Genomic DNA, 14,099 nt, shown 5'->3' with positions numbered 1-14,099 from the left:
TAAAACTGGAGACTTGGTTTGTACCTGCTGTTTCATGGTGCGGGCCGTCCCAGAGCCACACGGTCCACCTGCATTCTGATGATGGCTTCCATTTCCTCCATTGTGTGATAGGTTCTGCAGCTGTTGTCACCTCCTCACCATTCATTCACATGGAAGAATCCCATTGTCATTTTCGGTCCTTATCTTCCTCAACCCATCAACACATGCCTCTTGAAACAAGTCCTTCACTCCTCCGACCTCAGGAGCCTCTGTTAGTCTCCTTGCTGGTTCCTTCTCGCCTCTCTGACCCCCAAACTCTGGAGGGTCTCGGTCCTCAGTCCTCAGTTCACATTTCAATTCAGGTGATTATATATATATATGCCAGAGGAAGACTGGAGAAGTACAGTCCCTCTTCTTTCTGTACTTCTCCATTCTTACTCTGTACCAAGGAAGCCTTCATTTCTCTCTGCAGCCCAGATTCTCTCTTTGTACAAACTCTCCAGACTCGTATATCCAGCTGTAGTAGAATCTCCACTTGGGTGGCAAGTACACATCGCTAGCTTAACAACTTTTAACCAAGAGTTGATTCTCCCCCTCATGGCTTCCCAGTCCTGATTCTTACCAGACTTCTTCAACTTAGCAAATGGCAGTTCCATTCTGCCAGCTGTTCAGGCCAAAAGTCTTAGAGTCATCCTGGAATGTTCTCTTTCTTTCTTACCTCCATCCAGTCTGGCAGCAGTTTCTGTCATGTCTACATCCTGCAGACAGCAGGATTCCACTATGTCTCCCCACGCCTCCCGCTCAGCACCGTGGCCCCAGCCACCATCACAGCTGCATGTAATAAGTGACCTGTAACAGGTTCCCCTGCTGTCTGTCGCCTTCTCCCACTCCAGAGGGCTGTGCTTCTCGCAGAGCCTGGAGCCGTCCTTCAAAACATGAATTCTGATTGATTCACACTTCTTTATTGAAAACTCTCCACTGGCTTTCTATTTTACTCCTAGCAAAAGCCAAATCCTGACTGTGGCCTAAGAGCTTCTGCATAACCTGACCCCAGCTACCTCACTGACCTCACCTTGGACCACTGACACCATTACTCTACTGCAGCCACACTGGCCCCTTGCTCTGTTCGTTCATTCGTTCTCTTTCTTTCTTTCTTTCTTTCTTTTTCTTTCTTTCTTTCTTTCTTTGTTTCCTCTCTTTCTTTCTTTCTTCTTCCTTTCTTCATTTCTTCCTTTTTTTCTTCCTTTCTTTTGATACTGGGTTTTTCTCTGTAACCCAGGCTAGAGTGCAGTGGCATGATCTCGGCTCACTGCAGCCTCAACCTCCCAGGCTCAAGCAATCCTCCCGCCTCTGTCTCTCAAGTTGCTGGGACTACAAGCATGCACCACTACACCCAGCTAATTTTTTAAAATTAATTTTTGTAAAGATGGAGGTCTCACTATGTTGTTCGGGCTGGTCTCAAACTCCTGGAATCAAGCAGTCCTCCTGCCTCAGCCTCCCAAAGTGCTGGGGTTATAGGCATGAACCACCGTACCTGGCTTTAAGTGAACACACAAAGCATATTCTTGCCTCTGCCTGGAACCTTTTTAGCCAAGGTAGTCGCGTGGCTCACATATACTTAATTTCATCCAAGCCTATGTTCAAATATCACCTGCCCAGAAGAATCTCCCAGCCTGCCTAGTAGCCCCCGACTCTCTGTCTCTGCACCCTGCTTTATTGCTCATAGCGCCTTTTCCTACATGGCATGTGTATTTATGTGTTTCTCATCTGTTCCCCTGCTAAAATGTAAGCTCCACGACAGCTGGAACTTTGTTCGACTCATTACTATGTGAACAGTGCCTAGTATGATCCCTGGCACATTTTCACACCTAATACTTCTATAGCATTATTATGTACACTAAGCACTATTCTAAACAGTTTACTCGTAATAATAATTCAGTTAATCCTCAGAGCAAACTGACACAGAGATTAAGCATCTTGCCCAGGGTCATAGTGAGCCGGGATTGGAACTCAGCCACTGCTCCCTATGCCTTTCCTTGGGTAACTACTACAGAAATACCTCTTAGATGAATGGGATCCAGCTAGTGAGTTGCTGTCGTGCCCCTCCAGATTCCATACCAAACAAGATAAGGATGGGAACCAGCACTAGTGCCAATAAATGTTCTTAATATGGCAGCCTACCTGCTGTAATGAAGATGCACAAAGGATTGCTTTCAAAGCTGCTGCCTTTTTGAAGTTGGGAATCATATTTTTCTTCTTCAGGGCCTGCAGTAGGCCCCAGTGAATATTTGTTGAATGAATATTAAAGGGACAGTGGAGGGAAAAACACCTAACTTTTGGGCCTAACAGGAATGCTCAGGAGATTCTTGAAGGCTCCTAGGGTTGGCCATGTGGGAAGGCGTTTGGCAGATCAGAAGCCTGCAACATTAGGCCTGTGGATCCTTTGGCCCAGCTGTCAGTGCTCAATCACCTGTGGACACCTGGGCTCCCCCAGCAATAGGATCCTGAAGAAATGCTCCTCCTCTACCTGGTCACCTTGTACAACACTGATGCCCACGAAGTTGCAGCATTTCCCAGGACAGCAGGCTCCACGGGCCTGCTAACAGAAAGGAGGCTAGCAAGGCTAAAGTGCAGTGACTACCTCTGTCACCTCTCCTGCCACCAACCTCTCACTGTCGCTACTGTTACTGTACCTGCCACCTCTATGACCATGCTGGCCATGGCCACTGCTACTAACTGGGGCGGTGGTTAGGCATGGGCCACCCTCACTGCTATTATGTTAATCACAGCCACTGCTGTTATTACCACCTGGGCCCTGATCCTGTTTCCCAAGTCTGCTGCAGTTACTTCTACCATTTCCAACCACAGCTACTGATATTATTATTACTAGTACTTACTAATGGTTGTAGCTGCTATTAACAACTCACCTGTGCAGCATACTCCGCAGTGAACAAAGAGCAGAGTATGCTACACAGGTGAATTGTTAATAATAGCTCCAACTTATGCTCACAGTGACATCCTTGCTTGCTGTGACTGTCACAGCAGGTGGGTGAGGTAGGTGAGGTAACCTGTACAGATGAGAAAAAGGAGACTCATCCAGAGATATTCAAAAGCTTCATTCCATCCAGGTAGATAAAAGCTCAACGAACAAAAGGAGCTAATAATTTACTTTGGCCTCCTCTAGATCAGACATCGTGCTAAGCACTTTCACAAATTCTGACCCGTGTAATCTACACTGAGCCTTAAGACATGAATATTGTCTTCCTCGTTTATAAAATGGAGAAACTGAGACTCAGAGAGGGTAAAGGTTGTGCCCATGGTTGCCCAGCTGGGCAGTGGCAGGGAACTGCCTGGCTCCAGAGCTCATTCGTCAGGGGTCAAGGACAGTGTGCTGAGTAGAAATCTCCTAGTCCAGGATTCTAGATAGCTGGAGAGTAATCCTTCCACTGAATCCTTTGGTCCAGGATTCTAGATAGCTGGAGAGTAATCCTTCCACTGAATCCTTTGGTCTAGGATTCTAGATACCTGTAGAGTAATCCTTCCTCTGAGTCCTTTGGTCCAGGATTCTAGATACCTGGAGAGTAATCCTTCCTCTGAATCCTTTGGTCCACGATTCTAGATAGCTGGAGAGTAATCCTTCCACTGAATCCTTCGGTCTAGGATTCTAGATACCTGGAGAGTAATCCTTCCTCTGAATCCTTTGGTCCAGGATTCTAGATACCTGGAGAGTAATACTTCCAGTGAATCCTTTGGTCTAGGATTCTAGGTACCTGGAGAGTAATCCTTCCTCTGAATCCTTTGGTCCAGGATTCTAGATAGCTGGAGAGTAATCCTTTCTCTGAATCCTTTGGTCCAGGATTCTAGATACCTGGAGAGTAATCCTTCCACTGAATCCTTCGGTCTAGCATTCTAGGTACCTGGGAGTAATCCTTCCATTGAGTCCTTTGCTCACCAATTCTCAGCAGTTGTGCATCTTCAACCTAATAGATTACCCTATATGGATCTTATTTTGATCATCTTCTGGCGACATCTGCCTTACTGCCCTCACAGTTTGTTATTGGCAGAGTCAGCAGTGGCTTGAGTCACTTCCAAGGTCCCATCTCCACCTCTGGCAATAAGATTCAGGTACCTGCCATCAATGTGACATGAACATCAAGCAAGCCACACAGTGTGCTTGGCAATTCCACAGGCTCTCTGTCCTTTATTTCCCCCAAACCCTGAGAGGTGAGAAATTGTTTCAGTTGACAAATAAAACTGAGGCTTAGAGAAGTGATGTGAAATGACCAAGGACACTCGGCTTCTGCATGGTGCGGGATCCAAGCAGAGCTCCTGACCTTCCATTCTAGGCAGCTTCCATGAGGCTAAGGTGTGTTGTGGGTCTCGGAAGGATTCACCATCACCCAGTCCATCAGTCATCTTTCTGTGTACCGGATGCTGTGTTATGCCCACATCTTCAGTAGTGAAGAAGAGAGACAGTCTCCACGTCAGGGAGGAAATCGTCTTCTCAGACAGACATCATACAAATTATTCAGTTATTCCAGAGAGTGCAGTGTAACCAAGGGTGCCAAGTACAACCCAGAAGTGCAGGAGCTGGGGAGTGTGGACCACAGGAACCAAACCTAAGGTGGGTGACGCTAACTGTTGTGACAATAAGCCCCCATCATTCAGTGGCTTCATAGCTCCAATGTGAGTATTCCCAGTGGGCCAGGGAAAGCTCAGGGCCCCAGGTGGACACAGGCTCTCCCCTGGCAGAGATGGCAGTCAGCGTCTGTGGAAGGGGCAAGAATCACACTGGGAGGGTCTCAGGGGCCAGGCCTGGAAGTGGCCTCATGCTCCCTTGGCCAGAATCAGTCTCACAGCCTTGTCTACCTGCATGGGAGGCTGGAAAGGCAGTTGAGTTGTGTGCCTGGAAAGAAGAGGATAAGGGTGTGGTGAGCAAGTGGTGGTCACTGTCACTCCCAGTTCGGAGGTGATCAAGAACGGTTTTCCCTACAGAAGTGACATTTCGGAGGAGACTTGAAAAAGGAACAGGAGGTAGCAATGGGAGGTGACTAGTGCTTTTTTAACCAGGGGACCACAGCCTCCTCCTTTCTCTAGCCAGCACCCAGCCCTGTATGGAGAGAGCAGCCTGAGCTGCCACTCCCCTCCCAGGATCCCAAGGGTGCTTCACCTGCAGATGAGAACCCTGCTTTCGGACCCAAGCGGGAGCCTCCCTCCAAAAGAAAGCCCCCTGCTCTGTTTTCAGCCCATCAGAGGGAATCCCATGGGGCTGTCTCTGGGGAGAACCCAGATGATCCTCTCCAGGGTTTTAACACTCCTTTGCTGCTGCTTTGCTGCTGAAGACTGCTTTCCAGGCCCGTCAGGCTGAAGATTTTAACCCAAGATTTAAAAGGACCAGAGATCAAAAGCAGGTGCTCCTGGAAGACACTTTAGCCTCCCCAGCCATCTGGGGACATGGCTGTGGAGGAGAAGACAATTCATCACAAACCATGCAAGCCCCCATTCAATAATAAACAGATGTATTATAGGGGGAAAGAAAGGGAGGAGTGTCAGCCCCTTGATTCATTTGTCTTCCTCGCGAAGTCACCCTCATCCCGGGCTCCAGAGGCCAGGCGCAGGCACTTTGAAGCAGAGACATCTTGTCAGGGAAATGGAAACATTTCACGTTATAAATCTTCAGGGTTGTCAGAGAGATCCTAATGAGAGAGGAAGCTGTCAGGGGTGGCGGGGAGCACCCAGGACTGGTTTGGACGGAGCTGGGGAAGGGGCCTAAAGACGGTTCTGGGAGACAGGAACCTGGCCCCCTCCTCTCCTGATTTACACTCTTCCTGCGCCGCTCTGCTGCACTGATAGGAAGCAGGCTGGTTTCCCTGGGTGTCCCCGCCTGCAGCAACACTGTTTGCCCTTGGTGCCCTTGGCTAATCCACATGCTTTGTTCAGGTTAGGGCTGTTCACTGGCTTTGTCATCTAATCACCCCCAGGACGTTCACACCCTTCACTTATGGCAAAGAACCTGAAAACATTTTGACAAGTGGGAGATTTAAGTGTGCTTATCTCAAAACACAGGAGGTCTCTTGGTCCCTACTCAGGGGAAACCGAGTCATGAATCCCAAGCCCCACCCAACTCAAAGCCACAGATAGAACCACTAGGCATAAGGATGTCCTCCACAGATGGAGAGAGCTAATAGAATGTCAAGGTTAAGCTCAGGGTCCTCTGGGGCCAGTCAGTCCTATATATGGAATTCCAGTTCTCCACTTATAGCTGTGTGATCTTGGGCAAGCTGCCTAACCTCTCTGAGCTTCAGTTGCTATGTTTCAGAATGGGAATAGCAATAATAGGAACTTTTGCCTGCCCCTGATTGCTGAGAGGATTGTGTTAATACATGTAATATGCTTGGCCTGCTCGGAAATGGAATTATTACCACCAGATGTACCTCAAGGTAGAGCCACACTTAGGGCGTAGATTATTGGCCCGCTTTACCTTTGAACAAACTGAGACGTAGAGAGGAAAAGTTTTATCCAGCTTCTCATGGGGAGCTAGAACGCAGCCTTCCTGACCAGTGCTTTCTCTGCAGCACCCCACTCCCATTTCCACGTTCTCAACACTGTTTACCAAGTGTGAGGATGACGGTGGGGAGGTGGAGAAGGCTGGAGCAGGGGCCGGGGAACATTAGAAGCCTGTCAGAGATGAAATGGCCCTGGACCAAGGCAGACCCTTGGGATGTACAGGAGAAAAACTATTTGAACAACTGTTTAGAAGTTCAAAGTCCCCCTACACCATTTCTGGCCAGTTCACCACTGTTTGTCCCCAGCCCCTAACACAGGGCCTGGCAGTGAGTAAACAGGTAATATTTTTGTTATTATTTCTGAAGGAGAAGAAGAATGAATGACTGAATGAACGATTAAAAGAAGCAGAGGGAGGACTCATGGATGACTTCCAGGTGTCTGGCTTGGCGTATTCACTGAGGTGGAGAGAACAGGGAAAAGGACAAAATTCAGGGAGTGATCTACAATAGAATCTCGGATAAGTTTTGAACTTCCTATATGCGCAAAGTCCAGAGCCTAGAAATTCAGTTCTATCAAATGAACTTTCCCTAACACCAGCTAGGTGTCCAGCAGTGAGGAGAGGTAGAGAGAATCAAGAAGCAAACCCCGTCTGCCTCATGGGAGCCTGCCATCCAGTGGAGTGGCCAAGACTTCAGTGGGTAAAATTGATCCATCGTGCTGGACAGTGCATATATTCTGCATCATGGCAGAGGGCAAGTAGAGCTTGGAGGGGTGGAGATCTCTGGGGACAGGGTCGGTCATGGAGGGCTTCCTGGAGGAGGTGGGTTAGATGATGAATCAGGTTTGAACTGATGGGTTAGACGATGAACCAGGCTTGCATAAGGATGGAGGGATCTTGGAGGAAAGATTCGGACCTAAGGATGAATCCTGGGCATGAAGGAATTAGTTAGTTTCCATCTTGGCATCTCTGATATCTGGTAGAGGACCTGGCATTGAGCAGGCACAAGTGAACTTCACAGCTTCTCTATCTCACTTCCTATATTCTTATCCAATAGCCACAAAATAAAGATTCTCTTAGGCCGTATGCCTGAAAATTGAAGGCATTCCAGACCCATAAATATTATTTTCAAAACCAACTGATGCATAAAACTAGACCTTGATTAAATATTACAACCAGCATTTGGTACCAGAGCATGAGACCGTCATTTATCAGCAAGCAATGTGGACATAATAATTCATGAAGCTCCTTTGAGCGCCATCTCTGCTGAGCACCCAGGACAGTGGGAGCCTAGAGAGGTTATGTTTTCCTTTGGCTGTTTGCAGGACTCCTTCCCAAACTGCTCCTGAAAACCATTAGCTCCCTAGGAGGCCCCAGGCTGCTGCCCTCCAAGTGTCCGGGCCACCGAGCTACTTGAAAGGCCCCCATTTATCACCATGAAATCCCTGCCTCCCCCTTCAAGCCAGAGATTTGGGGGGAGAGCACATAAAGAAGCTGCCCCTGCCTCATTAAATCAGTATCGCCTACCACCATCAGAGGACCCGTGTGTGGAGGCACTCACAGTCCATTCATTCAGCAGGTGCTCTGCAGTTACCAGAAGGCAGACGCTGTGACGGTCACTGGAGATACCATGGGGAAAAAAGCAGACACAGCCCTTGCTCTCAAGGAACCCAGAGTCTGAAAGGGGGTGCTGCAAGTAAATTGACAGTCCACAGTGATACAAATGGTAAGAGTGAAGGCACTGAGAGGGCACCTAGCCTGGCCTGGGAGTCAGGGAGGGCTTCCTGTAGGAGGTGGACACTAAGCTTGGGCCCAAAGGGTGTGTAGGAGTTGGTTAAATGAGTGGGACAGAGAAGAGTGTTTGAGGTATAGGGAATGGCACGTGCAAAATGTCTGGAGGTGGGAGAAAGCATGGCACCTTGTAATGAAATAATTTTGGTGAATAGGGCTCAGGGTGTGAAGCAAGAGGTGGCAAGAGCTGAGGCTGGAGAGCTGAATTGGGCCAGGAGTTTTGAGCAGCTGGGTGGTATGGGGAGGGGAGGGGTACTATGTTCACGTTTTGAATGTCTGGGCGCTTAAAGTGGGGGCAATGTGCCATGATAAGCTTTGTGGTTTAAAAAGATGACCCTGGCTGGGCACGGTGGCTCACACCTGTAATCCCAGAACTTTGAGAGGCTGAGGCAGGTGGATCATCTGAGGTCAGGAGTTCGAAACCAGCCTGAACAACACAGAGAAACCCCATCTCTACTAAAAATACACAAATCAGCAGGGCATAGTGGCATGCACCTGTAGTCTCAGCTACTTGGGAGGCTGAAGCAGGAGAATCGTTTGAACATGGGAGGCAGAGGTTGTAGTGAGCTGAGATCGCACCACTGTGCTCCAGCCTGAGCAACAGAGTGAGACTCCATCTCAAAAATAAATAAATAAGTAAAAATAAAATAAACAAATAAATGAAAAGATGACCCTGGCTACTGTGTGGAGAATGGATTGCTGGGGTTGAGGCTGGACTCCATTAGAAGAGTTAGGATGAAACACATGCCCTTCACACTTTGCTCCTGGGGCTCACCAGCCAGTGTGTGGGTTGTGAGGAATTACCACCAGGATAGCTAGGGTGTGCTGCTGGAGCAAGCAACCCGGAAACTCTTAGTATCTTTGGACAGGAAAGAGTTATTTTTCACCGTGCTGCATGAACACCACAGATCTGCTGGGGGCCTCAGGGCAGCCACTGTCCAGAGCTTGGAGAAGAAAAGAGGACAGGAAAAGTTCACACTGGTTCTTAACGCTTCCACCTAGAAGTGGTAGGCACCGTTTCCATTCACATGTCACTGGCCAGAGCAAATCACATGGCCCCCGCTGTTTTCAGTGAGCATAGGAAAGAGCCACCCTACAGGCTCTGGGAAGATTCCAGAACCTGACTATTTATGGACTGGGCACCTAACGACTAGCACAGTGAGGCTGGAGGCTCTGTGGCTTTTCCATTATATAACCGTCACAATGCTGGTCCTGTGCTTTTAGAATTTATTTCTATGTACCTGGCCACATTTCACCCTCCCACCTCCCCTGGGGATCAGGCACAATCATCCTTTCCAAGACACCAGGCTAAGCTTCCTAAAATCCCGTAGAGAGAGAACCTCAGAGCTTCCGGGAAAGTTGAGTAGGCATGGACCTCCCAAATGCTTTGAGCATATTTTTTTACTTTCACTAAAATGAGCAATAAAAACAACTTGCTGAATAAAGAGAAAGCCAGTGGCATTTATACCTCTAAGTGAGACATCATGGAGACTGAACAGTGGGTTTGCATTTGCCTTCCCTCTGAGCATCTGCCTCCTTGTAGTTGGAAGAAGAAGACAGTAAATGTGTTTTGCTTTGGTGAAGACACTACATATGCACTGGGGCATTTATTTATTCTGGGTCTGGCTAATCCAGATGTCCTGATTGTGTGATGCAGCTGAGAGCTTCAGGCCATTGGTCCTTCTAAGATCTCAGAGAAGCCACCTCAAGACACATCCACATACAGGGCCACACTTACTTCCATCACTGCGTCTCCTCTAGCTCTGCCTTGTCGTGGCCTTCTTTTTCTACTCTCTGCCCCCTGGTTATGTCTCCGTCTTGTTGCCAATAGGTATGAGTTTTAGTGGAACTAAAATTCTCATGGTGACTGAGATGAACTTGAACATCAAGCCTAGAATACCAGTGTTTTGAACTACAGAACTCAAATACCAGCATTTTGAGCTAGAGAACTCGATTTTGAGACAATATCAAGACCACGAGCTCTGGGAGAAGTCTGACTTAGGATTAAGTCCCAGCTCTGCGGCTTAATCCAGACGTGGCCTTGGACAAGGTACTTAGCGTCTCTGAACCTCCCTTTCCTGGCCTACACGCTGAGGATATGGAGGCAGAGAGCTGATAGGGGTGCTGTAGAGCGGGTGAGATAAGTCAGGCACTTGGCACTGTGTCTTGAAAAGTGAGGGCTATTAGAGTGAGAATTATTATTTATAAGTTCTTCAAGGAAAGTTCCTATTGGAGAAAGATTTCTGTGATATTAAGTGACTTGCCCAAGGTCATGCTGTTACCATGCGGTGCTGCAAGACCTGCCGGGGATTGTGGGAATGAGCAGTTTCTCCAGGACTCCTCTCCCAGTCCCTTTACCTGCCTCCTTCCTGGGCTGCATCTTCTGCTTTGCCCTCTCCAGGTACCTCCTTCCTCACTCTTACCTTCCTCATTCCTCAAAGAAAAATTTCCCCACAAACTACCAACTTGTGGCTATTTCCTGATGACCTGATTGGGAGGTCAGTGTAACCCTTGCTTCCTTCCAGAGCTGTGTGGCACATCAGCACTCACAGAGCTCTCCCAGTAAGGCCAGGGCTGAAACCCTGGGCTTTGGTGGCTATGGTGGGCTTCCTGCCTCTGCTCACGTAGGTGCTGTCTGGGTTACATACAAGGTGACTACCACATACACAAACACCCTATGTGCATGGCAAAGTCAGCAGACTGTCTGAACCAGACATCTGATGAACCTGCATTTTAGAAGTTTCTCCTTCACCCTGAGACCACCAGATGGAGCTGAGAACAGAGACCCCTCATCCCCCTACCTTGAGACTTTTGCAAAGGTCTGGGTTACAGCTGTCAAGGCCTGAGCCAGGGGAAATGTCACAGGGTGGAGAAGAGGGTTGAGGAACCAGACTCAAGGGGCAGATTCTGGGGGAGATGCAGTGGCAGAATGGATGCGATCACTGTGGCGGTGGTCGGGCACACACGTGCAGTCCCCACAGTGAGGTCCCACGCAGCAGCAGCATGGGGAGCTTGAGGGGGGACGTGCTTCTGCCATTGGAGCCCTGTGTTTGCCAGTGTTTACATAGGGAGTGGAATTAATTAAATGCCGCAGGGCCTTCTCAGTTGCTGAAAATAAACCCAGTCAGGCCCCTAGCAGTGCAGCCCGCCTGCCTGCTTGCTGCAGAGCGTGGCGTCTGTTGGATTTCTCCAGGCTTCTAAGGGCAGAAGGCACACACGGCTCACAGGGAGGGATTCCTGTTGCAGTCACCTTCTCCCCACAGGCAGTGTGTCACAACCAGATGTGACTCTGAGCCCTGCCTAACTCCTCATGGGGGTGTGCAGATGCATAGGCACATACAGGCAGCCAGAGACACACAGAAACACAGAGACACACTGACTCATGCAAGTAAGCACAGGCCATCAGGATGCACAGTTATCTGAGGACGTGCAGACACAAAGACAGATGCCATGAGCCATGTAGACACGTGATGCCTCTGAGCACGGAGTGAAACAGAGAGAGCCCGGCCACATAGGTTCAGATAAGCCCAGCACACGTGCGTTCAAAACCCATGAGAACAGTCACTCAGGCACGGGGTCACATACCCACAGACTTACCAGGATACATGTGGACCTGACTTCAGAACCAGGAAGATTCAGTCTGCTCCTGAATCTGCCTTTTGCTAGAAGTGTGACTTTGAGTTTATTTCTTAGCCTCTTTGTGCCACAGTTTCCTCAACTGTAAAGTGCGGTAATAATAGTACCAATCTCATGGTGTCATTATGAGGATAAAAATGGGAATATGAACAAGTTCTTAACAGAGTTCCTGGTGTATACTAAGCACTCCACAAACATCGACTGATAGTCTCTTTTAACACCGTCCAAGTTATGGGCTTACACATAAACATGGGACACTCAAATCTTCAGACACACAAAGACACATCTGCACCCAGTGACACGGGGGAACACAGAGGCAACAGATCCACTCACAGGCGCTCCTGGCAAGCCTGCATGGACCTGCCTCACGTAGGCTTGTGCTTGCACACACACTCCCGGGTCCACCGCAGACCGCCACTGCAACCCAAGTTGATCATGGGCATGTGACCAAACCATGCAGGGTTAAGGAAAACCAAAAACCAGATTCTTGGCCTTGGAGGCCCATGCCCTGTGGTGTAACTTCTAGCCACTGAAACACACAGACTTTTTTGTGGCTCTCCATGGCCTACAAGCCAAGAGCTAAGCTGGAGCCTGAATGCATGGACCTCCATGCGGTGCTCTCGTCTCCCTCCCAGCCTCACTCCTCCCGGCTGGATTGCGGTTCCCACACTGCCACGAGGGGACCCCCAATGAACAGTACCCTCTCATTCTCAGCAATTGAAGAATAAAAGCAAATGATAGCAAGTGGGGGCCCAAGTATAACCTTTATTACTAAGAAAGTTCAGGCTGGCCCTCACAGCTGATTGTGAGAGGTGGAGAAGCCTGCTAACTGGATCCCAGAGTTGAGTAGGCCTGATCCCAGGTCTCAGACAGTGCTGGAGAAGGCAGGCCTCCCCTGGAACTCCGCCCCAGGTAAGACCTAGAGCACGGAGGGGCAGAAGAGAACTTGTGCACATGCTGTGCTTCCACATTGCTTCCCCAGGACACCTCCCCCGAAAGCCTTCCTTGATGTCTGAAACCTTGCCACTCCTTCCTCTGTTCTCTCATAGCCCCTATTTTGACCTGGTGTCCATGTTCCATGCTGTGTCACAATATGACCACACACTTAGCAACTTAAAACAAAATTAATTGCCTCACAGTCTATTATCGTTTCCTGATTCAAAAAATAAAAATAAAAAAACTTCACCCAAAAGGAATTGACTGAATGATCGTGTTGATGATCAATTCATTTCTGTTTTTACATCTTATTTTTTCTTTTTGAGACTGAGTCTCACTCTGCCACCCAGGCTGGAGTGCAGTAGCACGATCTCGGCTCACTGCAGCCTCCACCTCCTGAGCTCAAGCAATTCTCCTGCCTTAGCGCATGAGTATCTGGAATTACAGGTACCTGCCACCACATCCAAATATAAGATAATTTTTGTATTTTTAGTAGGAATTGGTTTCACCACATTGGCCAGGCGGGTCTCAAACTCCTCACCCCCAGTTATCTGCCCGCCTCAGCCTCCCAAAATACTGGGATTACAGGGGTGAGCCACTGCTTCTGGCCTGTATTTACATATTTAAGGTGCCTCCTCTCTCCTAGAAGCTAAAGGTGGAAAAGGAGTGAAACAGTTGTTAATCCAGACAAGAAATCAACACAGATGAGGGAGAAAGCACAAGAGCAGTGAGCCTGGCAGGGGCGGGCCTCCCACAGCTCCCTGTCCACATCTGAGCCATTTCAGTAACGGCCCCACACTACATCAACCCTCTGGGTGTAGGGATCTGCCCACTCTCCCTTCTGGCCCTTCTTGGCCTCCCTCAGAACAAGTTATCGGTGACATTTAAATTAGTCATCTCTTTTAAACAACTTTTTGTTCTAGTTGTAAAACATGAATTTATTGTAGAAGTGGAAAAGTACAATCATTCTGAAATAATTGTTACCATGTCAGTGTATTGCTTTCTTGCCCTTTTTCAACAGGTATAGAGTCATGCATCACTTAATGACAGGGATAGCGTTTGAGAAATGTGTCGTTAGATGATTTCATAATTGTGCAAACATATAGAGTGTACGTGCACAAACCTAGACAGTGTAGCCTTCTATACACCTAGGCTATCTGACACAGCCTATTGCTCCTAGACTACAAACCTGTACAGCATGTTGCTGTACTGACTATTGTAGTCAGTTGTAACACAGTGGTAAATATTTGTG

At 48.5% G+C, this 14,099-nt stretch overlaps 1 protein-coding gene across 1 annotated transcript in view; it reads left to right on the top strand.

Moving 5' to 3' along the window:
- Positions 1 to 14,099, top strand: part of TRABD2B (TraB domain containing 2B) — a 224,890-nt gene that overhangs the window by 98,485 nt on the left and 112,306 nt on the right. The gene's annotated exons all lie outside the window — the stretch shown is intronic.

The sequence above is a fragment of the Sapajus apella genome, unplaced genomic scaffold (assembly GCF_009761245.1).
Source record: "Sapajus apella isolate SASKATOON/1434 unplaced genomic scaffold, GSC_monkey_1.0 scaffold62, whole genome shotgun sequence".
NCBI classification, from domain to species: Eukaryota; Metazoa; Chordata; class Mammalia; order Primates; family Cebidae; genus Sapajus; species Sapajus apella.
The sequence above is the reverse complement of the archived record's forward strand: the minus strand, read 5'-3'. Positions and strand labels throughout refer to the sequence as shown.